The sequence below is a fragment of the Leucoraja erinacea genome, chromosome 3 (genome assembly GCF_028641065.1).
Source record: "Leucoraja erinacea ecotype New England chromosome 3, Leri_hhj_1, whole genome shotgun sequence".
NCBI lineage: Eukaryota > Metazoa > Chordata > Chondrichthyes > Rajiformes > Rajidae > Leucoraja > Leucoraja erinaceus.
Window position 1 is genome coordinate 86,982,114 of NC_073379.1, and position 14,997 is coordinate 86,997,110.

Genomic DNA, 14,997 nt, shown 5'->3' on the forward strand with positions numbered 1-14,997 from the left:
CGGTACTGCTGTTCGGTCCCGGCCACCGCTCGCAGCCAACCAAGCTACTGAGTGAGTGAGTGGGTTGCTGGCATGATCCCTGACCCCATCCTTCTCAACGCTCCTGCCCTCCCCACAATTTTACCCCTGGCAGCCCAGCCAAGTTTGCCACTTTGTGCAGCCCAGGCCAGACTTCCCCCATGCTGTGGAAAGGAACGAACTCTCCCACCCCCCACCCCCAGTGGCGCTGTCCTTTTACAGCCACTTCCCACTTCACACAGTTCTATGGTCGAAGGCATGGCATGTGCCGCGGAGCAGTCGCTACGAGAGTTGCATTGTTCGGCCAACTCCACTCCAGCGGACGGCCACTGTCCCTGCTGCCCCGGCGGAAAGCTGCTCCGTCTGCCCGCGCTGGTGACTAGACCTGAGTCCTGGTAGAACGTCACCATCAGCAAAGTGTCTGCAAGAGTGACACTGGACCTAGCCACCCAGCCAGAGAACGTAAATCAGCTGCCAGCAATGGGGAATAGACTTGGCTATCCCTCAGTACAGCAACATCAAGAACGATGTACAGCAACTCTACCTTTCTTGGCTAACAACCTAACCTTCGACCTCCAAGACGCAGTTACATTTTTGGGCCGTCTTTTATGGTAAAAAATAGTGTCTTCTTCGCTGGGGAAATATGGTAACGGGCACAGTCCATGCTCAATCTCGTAAACAGAGTTTTCAATCTGCAGAAAGGGTAGATCTGCCCAGTGATACACCAGATGGGGTTGAGGTGGGGCTGAACTAAATGTGGGAGTGGGATCAGGAAGTGTGACAATATTAGATCCTGTCCCTAATGTTCCATCAATCCAACAATAAAATTTTACAGATGGAAAGCCAGCTTGATGGGTCCGTTCAATTTGCAAACATGTTTAAATCAGATAAACAAAGAGCATTTGACTGGTATTATTAAAATTGTTTAGGATGTGAATAGGTTTTATGTAGTAATAATAATGCATTTATTGATAATTATCTGATTATTTTGGGTGAATCATCTTAAATGCAACTTTGAACATAGCCATACCCTGTTAGATATTCCAAGGTGAATATAGTATTTAAATATTAAAACAAATATTCCTGTCTGATTTTTATTAATACAATATATGTTTTCTGAAAAAATTGAAGCGGCAACTGAAAGCTCTTTTGCAAAGAAAAATGATACATCTCTAACACCAGGAGGTAATGTATAACAGAATGTTAATGCACAGCATTCAGATGGAGCTTGCACTCTTTGCTTGGTCGGACATTTGAGAGGTCATTAAGAAACTTCCCACAACATTGTACGTGCTTTCTCTTATGGAATAAGTGATTCATGTGTGAGGTTACTTCTGCAGTTCTGCAGTCTGTGTTTATTCAGATGAGTTCATTAGTTGGCAAGCCATTTTTAAACAGATTCAAGGACTAGAAATTCACAAGCACCATTTTTCCAGTGTCAAATGGCATTAGCAGTTCGTGAATGCAATTTCAACCTCTATCTCCATCCCAAACAAAGTGAAATTTATTAATGGTAGTTCCAAACCAACACATAGGGCACTTGTACAGCAGACACTAGGATTCAAACTTTTCACTTTAATATCAACTTTCTTCCCATCTGTGACAGCACTTATTCAACCACTGGGAAACTGTAATATTGTTTGTAATATAAATGAGTGCACACTAAATCTTAGGCATAGATACAGTGGAAAGCTTTGTTTTGCATGCTACCAAATCAAATCAGATAATGCTAAATATAAATAAAATCAAGCCAAACTTAAGAACAATAGGTAATCCGAACGGAAAGATACAGAGTGCAGAATATAGTTCTCAGCATTGTAGCTCAAAAGCTCCAGAAACAAAGTCCAATGTCTGCAATGGTGGTGGAGAATTGGACTGCACTCTACCTTATGGAAGGCTCTTTCAGAAGCTGGATAGCAGAGAGGAACAAGCTATTCCTGAGGCTAATTGTGCATGCTTTCAAGATTCTATATCTTCTATCCGACAAGGAAGAAAGAATGAGTGGGATGGGAAAGGTCAGAATATGTTTGCTGCTTTCCCGAACCAGCCTGAAGTGAGAAGTCTAAGAACAATGGCAGAATCTGAAGAGTAAGGTGGGAGTGGTGATGGGAAAATCACATTAGAGGCAGACCCTTAGTTCAGAAAATAACCAGGGAGATGATTGTAAAATCCTGAGTGCCAACTATTCCAGCACCAATGTCCCTTTCAGGATGAATGCAAATGTTTTTTTTCAAAACAGATGATGGTTGGCTCTTTGCGAGAGGGAGCAGAGTCATGTTCCATAATGAGCAGAGGCAGCCTGCAGGAACCCTGACACTAAGAGTTACACTGACATTCTCAGCGCAGGATAGAAACATGAGCTTGTTTGCTAATAGCAGTTGGTCGAGCACCTCATTTTGGACTTTCACTCTTCCATAGTGAAGGGAACTACGCCATTGGTTTAAAAAGTTGATGGCCATTGGGGAAAAAAAGTGACTACAGGCTTACACTAGTTCTGTCGACTGACAAGATACACTATGTCAGTCAATTGCAATAAGCACCCGTAGAATATCTCTGTTGCTCGAGAAGTACTTCACTATAATACTAACACAACATTTATGGGTGGGCATTAAATCCTGGTCTTGCTGGAAGTTTAGTTTAATTTAATTTTGTTTATTATTGAGACATGTACCGAGTTACAGTGAAAAACTTTTGTTGTGTGTTATCCAGTAAAAAAAAGACTATAATCAACTCATCCATAGTGTCATCATAGTCTGAGAAAAATAGAAGTGTAAAATTCCCCCATTTTCTAACTTCCCCCAAATTGTGTATCTTTCAAGTCAACTTCTAATCAAAGTCTCCATTTATCAAAGCTTCACCTGAAACCAATCATATTGTTCGGGCAGAGACCAATTTGCTTTATCTTTCTCTTCTATCAGGATCAAAGCATTTTATGAAGGTTTTATTATCCTTTTTTAAAGTCTGCTTCCTTCTGTTTTCTTTGTCTAGGCATCCAGTGGTTTCATCCTTAATTGAACTTGGGGTGAATTAATTTATTTGTACACTTTGCAACTTAAGTACAAACAAGAAAATACACTTGCAGTACTATTACTAGTCATGAGCTGTATTCCACATCACAAGGTGGGATTATCTAGTTTTACAAGCTAAATGCCTTCCAGCATGCCACTATATTATTGATTTTATAGAAGTTAAAAACATCTAGAAGTTGAAATTGATCTCAAACTGTTCCATGTGGGTTGGTGAATAATATCTTGATTTTAGTCCTATTTTCACACCTTACACTTCCTTCCCTATGTATCTTCCTCTCCCCTGACATAACCTGAAGAATGGTCTTGACCCGAGATGTCACCCATTCCTTCTCTCCAGCGATGCTGCCTGTCCCTCCTTTTTACTCCAGAATTGTGTGTCTATCTTTAGTTTAGACCAGCATCTGCAGTTCCTTCCTACAAATATTTTGATTTTAGTCTTCGCCAGTGGGAGATGCCAATATTGTGAACTGCACTTTATGTATCTTTTTTATGTGGATTATAAAATTATTACACTGATTACAGATAAATACAGTTGGATGAGACATTGGTTAATAACAGCACCACCCACTATAGAACTTGGGATACATTGGATTGTTCTTAATTTCCTCTTTTCACAAATGAAATACTGTGCAGCACACCACTGTATGTACATTTGTTGCCAATTCATTTGCCAGACATAATAAATCACAGGAAAGAAACCACCATATATTTACATTTATGACTATTGGAAGGGAGTGAGATCAGCCAAATAGTTGAGTCACACAGTTTGGAAATACAGGAATACATATTGGTTAATCATTTAATAAAAGCAAAAAATACATTTGAAAAACTCAACAGAAAAGAGAATCAGTTCATATTAAATGTCCAGAACCCTTCATCAGAACCGGGAAAGAGAGAAACGAGTTAGTCTAGCTTCTTCCACTTCTTCTTCTTCCGATCTTGTGTGCAATATTCAATGTTCATTCTGTAGACTCCTCTATGGCACAGTGGTGCAATGGTAGAGCTGCTGCCTCGCAGTGCCAGAGACCCAAGTTTGACCCTGATCTCAGATGCTGTCTGTGTGGTGTTTGCACGTTTTCTCTGTGACTGTGTGGGTTTCCTTTGGGTGCTCTGGTTTCCTCTAAAATCCCAAAGATGTGTGGGTTTGTAGGTTAATTGCCCCTAGTGTGTATTGGGATAACTAGTGTGAATTGGTGAACAATGGTTGGTGTGGACACAGTGGGTTGAAGGGCCTGTTTCCATACTGTATCTCTAAATTAAACTAAAACTAACTAACCCAATGAAGTCTTAAAACATAAACTGTTTATTTTTCCTTAAATACCTGTGTAACTTTTTTAGCTTCTCCTTTTATGTTTTAATTTTGTTTCCAGCATCTACTGTTTTGGTTTGATTTTCACCAGATATTTATTTATACTGTAGATTTGATTTGATGATGTGGATGTGTAAAAATAATGCTGCTTGCCCTGCAGAATTCTTTAACAAGCATGTGCAAAATGTATCCATAAGAATTAGTAGATAAATAAATGTACATTGTAGTTGTCAAATAAAAAGCCAATCAAAACTATCTTGAGCATGTAGCAGGAGCAATCTCTGGGAATATCATATTTTGTTTATTTGAGAAAAACACCATGCAGCTCTTGAAAGGCAGAGGAACTAACATCCCCTTTCCCCAAGAAGACAAGAGGTAGAGTCAAAAACAATTAATAACTAAACCAGGAGTTGTTTGAAAGACATACAACATGAAAACAGGGTTTTTGGCCCAACGGCTCCCGATGACACTAGTTCGGTTATCCCATTTTCGCATCCGCTCCCGACACACTAACGGCAATTTACAGAGGCTGTTTAACCTACAGACCTGCATGTCTTTGGGATGTAGGTCGAAACTGGAGCACCTGAAGGAAACCAATATGGTCACAGGGAGAACGCACAAACTCCATGCAGATAACTCCTGGGTCTCTGGCATTGTCAGGCAGTAGTTCAACCAGCTGCGCCACAGTGCCACCCTTTTTTCTGGCAGAATAATATTCAATTGAGGTTCACTGCACTGGTTTTCAAAGGGCAGATGTGAGTTACAGGCCAAAAATAGCAAATATGGTGTGAGACATGACTCAGTGGTGACACTCTTGGCTCACAACCAGATTTTACGCACTCAATTCCCATCCTACACACCTAATAAGAGTCTAAAATGAATTTGGATAAGACATTACATCAACCCTGTTTCCCTTCCAGAACCAGGGACCACAATCTTCCAGAACCAGGGGCCACAATCTTAGAATAAAGAGGAAGCAAGCCATTTAGGAATTCCTGTGAGGATTCTTAGCTCAATTCTGTACCTTTGACTTGGAATTTAGTTTAGTTTAGAGATGCAGTGTGGAAACAGGTCCTTCAGCCAACCAAATCTGTGCTGACCAGCAATCACCTTTACACTAGTTCTATCCTACACACTAGGGACAATTTGCAGTGATCAAGAAAGCGTACCAGTTATTTACTTAGGCATCTGAGAAACTTCAGCATGTCACAAAGTGTTGGATGCAGAACTGAGCTGAAGTGCTATTGCAGCTGCCAGAAGGTTATCCCACAATTTAGAGGCTCAGGATCGACAAGAGTGTTTGCCTCAAAAGACTCTATGCTACCCTGGCTAAGACACAGTCAGATTCTAGTTGATATCTTGGGTACACCTCAGTACCAGGAAATGTTCTAGAAAGATCAAGCAAATTCTAGGGAAGAAATAACGTTGACAGAAGCATTTGCATAAGTACGGTGTATACTTGAACGGATATAAAACAAAACATTTTGTACCGTGTTATAAAATTAGGTGTGAATTTTTTTTGTGTCAAGTATGAATTATGACATTGAGTGGCAGTGCAGACAAAAATAATTAATGTTCTACTTTTTTTTTTGTGACAGTCCTGCTTTTTTTGTGACAATTTTGTTTCCACATCACCTGGTAGTATATATAAATTGCAAGGACTTCCCGTCTATAAACTCATATCTGGCTTGCAACCAACCACAAAACAATATTTATACAGCCTCAGTAATATTAGAACAGTTGCTGCATGGCGAACATGGTGCCATATACCTTTTGGAAGGTACACAAAAATGCTGGAGAAACTCAGTGGGTGCAGCAGCATCTATGGAGCGAAGGAAATAGGTAACGTTTTGGGCCGAAACCCTTCTTCAGACTGATAGGGGGTGGCAGGGAGAAGGAAGGAAAAAGGGAGGAGGAAGAGCCTGAGGGCTGGGGGATTCGGTCCGAAACGTTTCGGCCCGAAACGTTACCTATTTCCTTCACTTCATAGATGCTGCTGCACCCGCTGAGTTTCTCCAGCATTTTGTGTACCTTCGATTTTCCAGCATCTGCAGTTCCTTCTTGAACGCCATATATCTTTTGTTCACTTCAGTGGCCTTGCCATCCTGAACTCACTCACAAGCCTTCTTCTGCAGTCAGCAAGATAAATAATTGTTTTGCAGGCCCTCATTGACATCAAGAGATGCGCCATTAAACAGTGGAGCTGAGACTGAAACTTCGTCACACTTACTTAATCTAATTTGTGAGGAAATCCTGAGCAGTAACTGGACAAAATAAGGTCTAGTACTTGTGTTAGCTTTGAGCGATCCCTGCACCAACACAATAAGTGTGAGCAATTGACGTGAATCACTACCCCCCTACCCAGAACCTAGTGTGAAGTTAGTTCATATGGAGAAAACTTGGGAACTCTCCAGTCATCACTCTGCAGAGCTTTTTCGGTTATTGGCATGTTATTATTCAACAATAACAACATCTCAATTTGAAGTAAATTGAGCAAATTATATTTGCATGGTGTCTGGGGAAACAGTGCACATATGTAACATTTATTTTATGTCAGTTCAACAAAGGGATTATTTTAACAACATGAGATATCTGAAAACATAATTGCAGAAAGCCTATAGTTTTACATTTGGCAAGTTGCCATCTTATTATTTTTGCTTGATTTCAGACAATTCTACGGAAGCATCTTTACTAAAATGCTAATGGTTAAAATTATATGATCCGTATAAGAATTACAAACTGAGAGTTGGTCATTTCTTGTCGTTCACCAAAATGTCATTAACCTTCTTGTTAGCAAAATTAAGGCCCAAATACAAGTCTTAAGTACATGGTTTTATGCATAATACGATTCTTAGCACAAAGCAATATACCTTTACACAGAGCTCATTAACAATGCAGAGCCTGTTAAAACTTATATCTTCAATTTCACTACAACAGGCTTTCTGCTTATTCCAAATATACTAGTTATGCAAATTACAATGTGCTACCCATTGGATTAGATATCGCAATAATTAATGTGGCACACATTTTTATCAATTTGCTTAATTAACACATACAACATTGTATAAGGCCAGTGCTGCTGCAAGATGTTGGTCAGTGTAAATTCCAGTTCAACACAGCATGCCATACAGGAAAGGTCACGACATAGCAGGATATTTGACAATAGACCATAGACAATAGGTGCAGGAGTAGGCCATTCGGCCCTTCGAGCCAGCACTGCCATTCACTGTAATCATCGCTGATCATCCACATTCAGTAACCCGTTCCTGCCTTCTCCCCATATCCCTTGACTACACTATCGTTAAGAGCTCTATCTAACTCTCTCTTGAAAGCATCCAGAGAATTGGCCTTCACTGCCTTCTAAGGCAGATAATTCCACAGATTCACAACTCTTTGGGTGATAAAGGTTTTCCTCATCTCAGTTCTAAATGACCAACTCCTTATTCTTAAACTGTGGCCCCTGGTTCTGGACTCCTCCAACATCGGGAACATGTTTTCTGCCTCTAGTGTCTCCAATACCTTAATAATCTTATATGTTTCAATAAGATCCGCTCTCATCCTTCTAAATTAGAGTGTATACAAGCCCAGTCACTCCATTCTTTCAACATATGACAGTCCCGTCTTCCCGGGAATTAACCTCTTGAACCTACGCTGCATTCCCTCAATAGCAAGAATGTCCTTCCTCAAATTTGGAGATCAAAACTGCACACAATACTCCATATGTGGTCTCACTAGTGCCTCGTACAACTGCAGAAGGAACTCTTTGCTCCTATACTCAACTCCTCTCATTATGAAGGCCAACACAACATTAGCTTTCTTCACAGCCTGCTGTACCCGCATGCATACTTTCAGTGACTGATGCACAATGACACTCAGATCTCGTTGTACTTCCCCTTTTTCTAACTTGACACCATTCAGATAATAATCAACCTTCCTGTTCTTGCCACCAAAGTGGATAACCTCATATTTATTCACATTAAGCTGCATCTGCCATGCATCTGTCCTCATAGCAGCATCCACACAGTTCACACTGCCACCCAGCTTAGTGTCATCTGCAAATTTGCTAATGTTACTTTTAATCCCTTCATCTAAATCAATATTTTATTCAATTCAATGTCATTTGAACCTCAGTGAGGCTCAAACGAAACTCTGTTTCTACAGCCATACAAACAAATAATTCCTACAAGACACACACACAATTAAATTCGCACAAACATCCATCACAGTGAATCTCCTCCTCACTGTGATGGAAGCAACGTTTTTTTCTCTCCACTGTGCACCATTTTTCTTCCGATGTTGAAGCCCCAGGTGGGCGATGGTAAGTCCCACGGCCCTTAAGGACGCACCGGGCGATGTACGGCCCCGCTCCAGGTTTAATGTCTCAAAGTTGGAGGCCCCGGCAGGCGTTGGAATGTCCCGCGGCAATTAAAGCCACGCCGGGCGATGTACAGCCCCGCTCCAGGTTTAATGTCTCAAAGTTGGAGGCCCCGGCAGGCGTTGGAATGTCCCGCGGCAATTAAAGCCACGCCGGGCGATGTACGGCCCCGCTCCAGGTCGTTCCAACCCTGCGACAGGGGCTGGAGAAGTTGCGTTGCAGGAGCTCCGCAAAGCGGTCTTCCATCCGGATCCACGAGCTCCCGATATCACAGTCCACTGGACCTGCGGCTGGAGCCTCCGTGCTCCGGAGTCGGGCCGCAGCAGCGAGCCACCACCGCTCCCCACGCTCCGAGGCCGGCCAGCCCCACGATGGTAAGTCCGCAGCTCCGCATGCTCCATAACTGGCGCCCCCAGGTCGTTCCAGTTGGAGGCCACTCCACGGTGCTAGGCCCCAACGACAACGGAGACCCAACAGGGAAAAGGTCGGGTCTCACGTGCAGGGAAGAGATTTTAAAAGTTCCCCCCCACCCCCCCCCCACATATAAACAGTTAAAAACAGTATAAAAAAACACAACAACTACATTTAACTAGACAAACAAAAAAAACGACAGACAGGCTGCAGGGGCCGCTGCCACGTGAGTCACGCCGTCAACCGGAAACACACACACATTACAATATACATCAATAATGTATATTGTAATGTATATTTTATATGTAATTTTTTATATGTATATTTTATATTGTAATGTATATTTTATTCAGAGCTCCCGTGGATTTTGAAGCAACAGCACCAAAGAGAAGCAGGAGAAAGCACTGATTGGCTCTAGCCCGAGTGGGAGGAGAGTTAGAAGTGTCAGAGGGGAAAACAGTTTAAAACTGAGGAATTTGATTGGTAAATTAGGCAATTTATCAGTCAATATAAGGGAGGGAAGTGAGGGAAATGCCCTGTGAGAAAAGTGCAAGTCTTTGGCTCGAGAGTCTTCGGTGAGGAGGCTACGCAAAATGCTGGAGAGGGAGAGATGAAAGAAGGAGATGTCAAGCAAGCTGATTCAACGTGATGCTTGCAGGGCCGGCCTTAAGCCAATTGGACCAATTGCTTCAAATTGGGCCCCGCGCCTAAGGGGATCCAGCGCAAGGCTGATGAGCAACACACTCTATCCCCTCAGCAGCGACCTTAGTAGTGAAATTCCTCACCGACAACAACAGAGCCCCGCGGTTAACACTCAATACTGTCACCACTTTCCAGGATACTATTCCTGTATCCCTTTTTGCACCCACACTTGCCAGTATTTTACAACCGGGGTACGGGGGACCCGTTACTACAACTTTACTTCAGACAGTTACGGTAAGCCCACCAGTGGATGTGTACACATGCCCGATGTTACCAGGATAGTAGGATGGAGGGTGTATAATTAATAATTAATAATTAATGTCACTCTTCATTAGGATGGAGAGTGACATAATTAATTCCGAAGCAAGGGTCCTGAACTTAAATAAGGGTAACGTTGAGGGTATGAGATGTGAATTGGCCAAGGTAGACAGGCAATTGATTCTTAAAGGGTTGACGGTGGATATGCAATCGAAGGCATACTGCATGGATGAACTACAACAATTGTTCATCCCAATTTGGCAAAATAATAAATGAGGGAAGGTAGTGCAGATAACAAGGAAAATCAGGGATAGTATCAAAACAAAAGATGAAGCATAGAAATTAGCCAGAAAAAGCAGCCTACCAGAGGTCTGGGAGAAATTCAGAGTCCAGCAGAGGAGGACAAAGGGCTTAATTAGGAAATGGAAAATAGATTATGAGAGAAAACTGGCAGGAAACATAAAAACTGACTGCAAAAGTTTTTATAGATATGTGAAGAGAAAAGATTAGTTAAAACAAATGTAGGTCCCTTGCAGTCAGAAACAGGTGAATTGATCATGGGGAACAAGGACATGGCAGACCAATCGAATAACTACTTTAGTTCTGCCTTCACTAAGGAATACATTAATAATCTGCAGGAAATACCAGGGGACCGGAGGTCAGATGAGGTGGAGGAGCTGAGCGAAATCCAGGTTAGCCGGTAAGTGGTGTTAGGTAAATTGAATGTATTAAAGGCCGATAAGAGGGGGGGAGAGGAGAGCGGGGGAGGGGGAGAGCGGGGTGAGGAGAGGAGGCAGAGGAGAAGGCGGGGAGGAGATGGGGGGGAGGAGAGGGGGGGAGGAGGGGGGAGGGGAGGAGGGGGGGGGGGGGGAGGGAGGGAGGAATGAGAAAAGGGAGAGAGGGTGGAGGAGAGAGAGGGGGGAGGAGAGGGGAGGAGGAGAGGGGGGGAGAGGAGGGAAGAGAGGAGGGGAGGGGTTAGAGGAGAGGATGAGAGGGGGAGAGGAGAGGGGGGAGAGGAGAGGGGGAGGGGAGAGGGGGGGGAGAGGGAGGAGGAGAGGGGGGAGAGGAGAGGGGAGAGGGGGAGAGGAGGGGGGAGAGGAGAGGGGGGAGAGAGGAGGGGAGAGGAGAGGAGAGGAGAGGAGGGGAGAGGGGGGGAGAGGAGAGGAGAGGGGAGAGGAGAGGGGGAGGAGAGGGGGGCAGAGGAAGGGGGGGGGAGGAGGGGGGAGAGAGGAGAGGGGGAGAGGAGGAGAGAGGAGGAGGGAGGAGGAGAGAGGGGGGGGGAGAGAGAGGGAAAGGGGAGGGAGGAGAGGAAGGGGGGAGGGGGAGTGGGAGAGGAGGGAGGGGGGGGAGAGGAGGAGAGGGAGGGTGAGGGAGAGGAGAGGGGGGGGGGGGGGGGGGGGGGGGGGGGGAGAGATAGTTCCGTTTTACTTCAACCCAAACCAAACAACCATTTGCAGGCAGTGCTTTTTTACCTCTAACCATATTTTCATTTTCAAACCAAATTAAGGGTACTCACAGTGCTGTAGACCTTTGTCAGTGTCATTCAAAGCTCTGATTGAGGCACACCACTTGCAGAGACTGATTGAGGCACACCACTTGCAGAGACTGATTGAGGCACACCACTTTCTCGTTTTATAGTCCTTCCCCCTTCCTCCAGCAGGGGCAGCAGAGAGAATGGGGAATGTTGTAAAAACATTAATATCTCTGTCAATTTTCATCGACGGGAAAAATCCTCGGCACACATACGGCGGAGGGGGGCTCTGAGCGAGGAGGCCAAAAATGACAGCCATAGATGGCGGCGTTCTCCCGGAAACCGCAGCACAGAAAGCCAAAACCAGTCAAGAACAGAGTTTTAGTAATATAGATTAATGATTTGGACGAGGGAATTGAAAGCAACATCTCCAAGTTTGCGGATGACACGAACTGGAGGGGCAGTGTTAGCTGTGAGGAGGATCCTAGGAGGCTGCAAAGTGACTTGGATAGGCTGGGTGAGTGGGCAAATGTATGGCAGATGCAGTATAATGTGGATAAATGTGAGGTTATCCACTTTGGTGGCAAAACAGGAAAGTAGACTATTGTCTGAATGGTGGCCGATTAAGAAAAGGGGAAGATACAATGAGACCTGGTTGTCATGGTACACCAGTCATTGAAAGTAGGCATGCAGGTGCAGCAGGCACTGGAGAAAGCGAATGGTATGTTAGCATTCATTGCAAAAAGATTTGAGTATAGGAGCAGGGAGGTTCTACTGCAGTTGTACAGGGTCTTGGTGAGACCACATCTGGAGTATTGCATACAGTTTTGGTCTCCAAATCTGAGGAAAGACATTCTTGCCATAGAGGGAGTACAGAGAAGGTTCACCAGACTTTCATATGAAGAAAGACTGGATAGACTCGGCTTGTACTCGCTAGAATTTAGAAGATTGAGGGGGGATCTTATAGTAACTTACAAAATTCATAAGGGGTTGGACAGGCTGGATGTAGGAAGATTGTACCCGATGTTGGGGAAGTCCAGAACAAGGGGTCACTGTTTAAGGATAAGGGGGAAATCTTTTAGGACTGAGATGAGAAAAACATTTTTTCACACTGAGAGTGGTGAATCTGTGGAATTCTCTGCCACAGAAGTTAGTTGAAGCCAGTTCATTGGCTATTTTTAAGAGGGAGTTAGATGTGGCCCTTGTGGCTAATGGGATCAGGGGGTAAGGAGAGAAGGCAGGTACAGGATACTGAGTTGGATGATCAGCCATGATCATATTGAATGGCGGTGCAGGCTCGAAGGGCCAAATAAACATAGAAATAGAAACATAGAAAATAGGTGCAGGAGTAGGCCATTCGGACCTTCGAGCCCGCACCGCCATTCAATATGATCATGGCTGATCATCCAACTCAGTATCCCGTACCTGCCTTCTATCCATACCCCCTGATCCCCTTAGCCACAAGGGCCACATCTAACTCCCTCTTAAATATAGCCAATGAACTGGCCTCAACTGCCCTCTGTGGCAGAGAGTTCCACAGATTCACCACTCTCTGTGTGAAAAAAGTTCTCCTCATCTCGGTTTTAAAAGATTTCCCCTTTATCCTTAAGCTGTGACCCCTTGGCCTGGACTTCCCTAACATAGGGAACAATCTTCCTGCATCTAGCCTGTCCAACCCTTAAGAATTTTGTAAGTTTCTATAAGATCCCCTCTCAATCTTCTAAATTCTAGAGAGTATAAACCAAGTCTATCCAGTCTTTCTTCATAAGACAGTCCTGACATCCCAGGAATCAGTCTGGTGAACCTTCTCTGCACTCCCTCTATGGCAATAATGTCCTTCCTCAGATTTGGAGACCAAAACTGTACGCAATACTCCAGGTGTGGTCTCACCAAGACCCTGTACAACTGCAGTAGAACCTCTCTGCTCCTATACTCAAATCCTTTTGCAATGAAAGCTAACATACCATTCGCTTTCTTTACTGCCTGCTGCACCTGCATGCCTCCCTTCAATGACTGGTGTACCATGACACCCAGGTCTCGCTGCATCTCTCCCTTTCCCAATCGGCCACCATTTAGATAATAGTCTGCTTTCCTGTTTTTGCCACCAAAATGGATAACCTCACATTTATCCACATTATACTGCATCTGCCAAACATTTGCCCACTCACCCAGCCTATCCAAGTCACCCTGCAGTCTCCTAGCATCCTCCTCACAGCTAACACTGCCCCCCAGCTTAGTGTCATCCGCAAACTTGGAGATATTGCCTTCAATTCCCTCATCCAGATCATTAATATATATTGTAAATAGCTGGGGTCCCAGTACTGAGCCTTGGGGTACCCCACTAGTCACTGCCTGCCATTGTGAAAAGGACCCGTTTAATCCTACTCTTTGCTTCCTGTTTGCCAGCCAGTTCTCTATCCACATCAATACTGAACCCCCAATGCCTTGTGCTTTGAGTTTGTATACTAATCTCTTATGTGGGACCTTGTCGAAAGCCTTCTGGAAGTCCAGATACACCACATCCACTGGTTCTCCCCTATCCACGCTACTAGTTACATCCTCGAAAAATTCTATAAGATTCGTCAGACATGATTTACCTTTCATAAATCCATGCTGACTTTGGCCAATGATTTCACCACTTTCCAAATGTGCTGCTATCCCATCTTTAATAACTGACTCTAGCAGTTTCCCCACTACCGATGTTAGACTAACTGGTCTGTAATTCCGTATTTTCTCTCTCCCTCCCTTCTTAAAAAGTGGGGTTACGTTTGCTACCCGCCAATCTTCAGGAACTACTCCAGAATCTAAAGAGTTTTGAAAGATTATTACTAATGCATCCACTATTTCTGGAGCTACTTCCTTAAGTACTCAGGGATGCAGCCTATCTGGCCCTGGGGATTTATCGGCCTTTAATCCATTCAATTTACCCAACACCACTTCCCGGATAACCTGGATTTCACTCAATTCCTCCAACTCCTTTGACCCGCGGTCCCCTGCTATTTCCGGCAAATTATTTATGTCTTCCTTAGTGAAGACGGAACCAAAGTAGTTATTCAATTGGTCCGCCATATCCTTGTTCCCCATGATCAACTTGAAATGGCCTACTCCTTTACCTATTTTCTATGTTTCTATGTTTCTAGTCATTGACCGAGCAGCTGACTCTTATTAGGAATTAGTCAGTCAACGTGCATCTGAAGCAAACAGCGCCGTCCTCTTCCAAAAGCAGCAGTTACTAAATGGAATAGCATTTGATGTATGCCACACACTCACATGCATAAATGAGTGGACACAACAGTTTCTTCATTGCCGCGTCTACCAAGGTGCAGTGAAATTATTTTGCATAGAGATCAGAGAGATTATTGCCGTACCCAAGTACACTGCCCGGTTAGCACAAAATGCACAGAAACAGGCACTGAGTCTATTG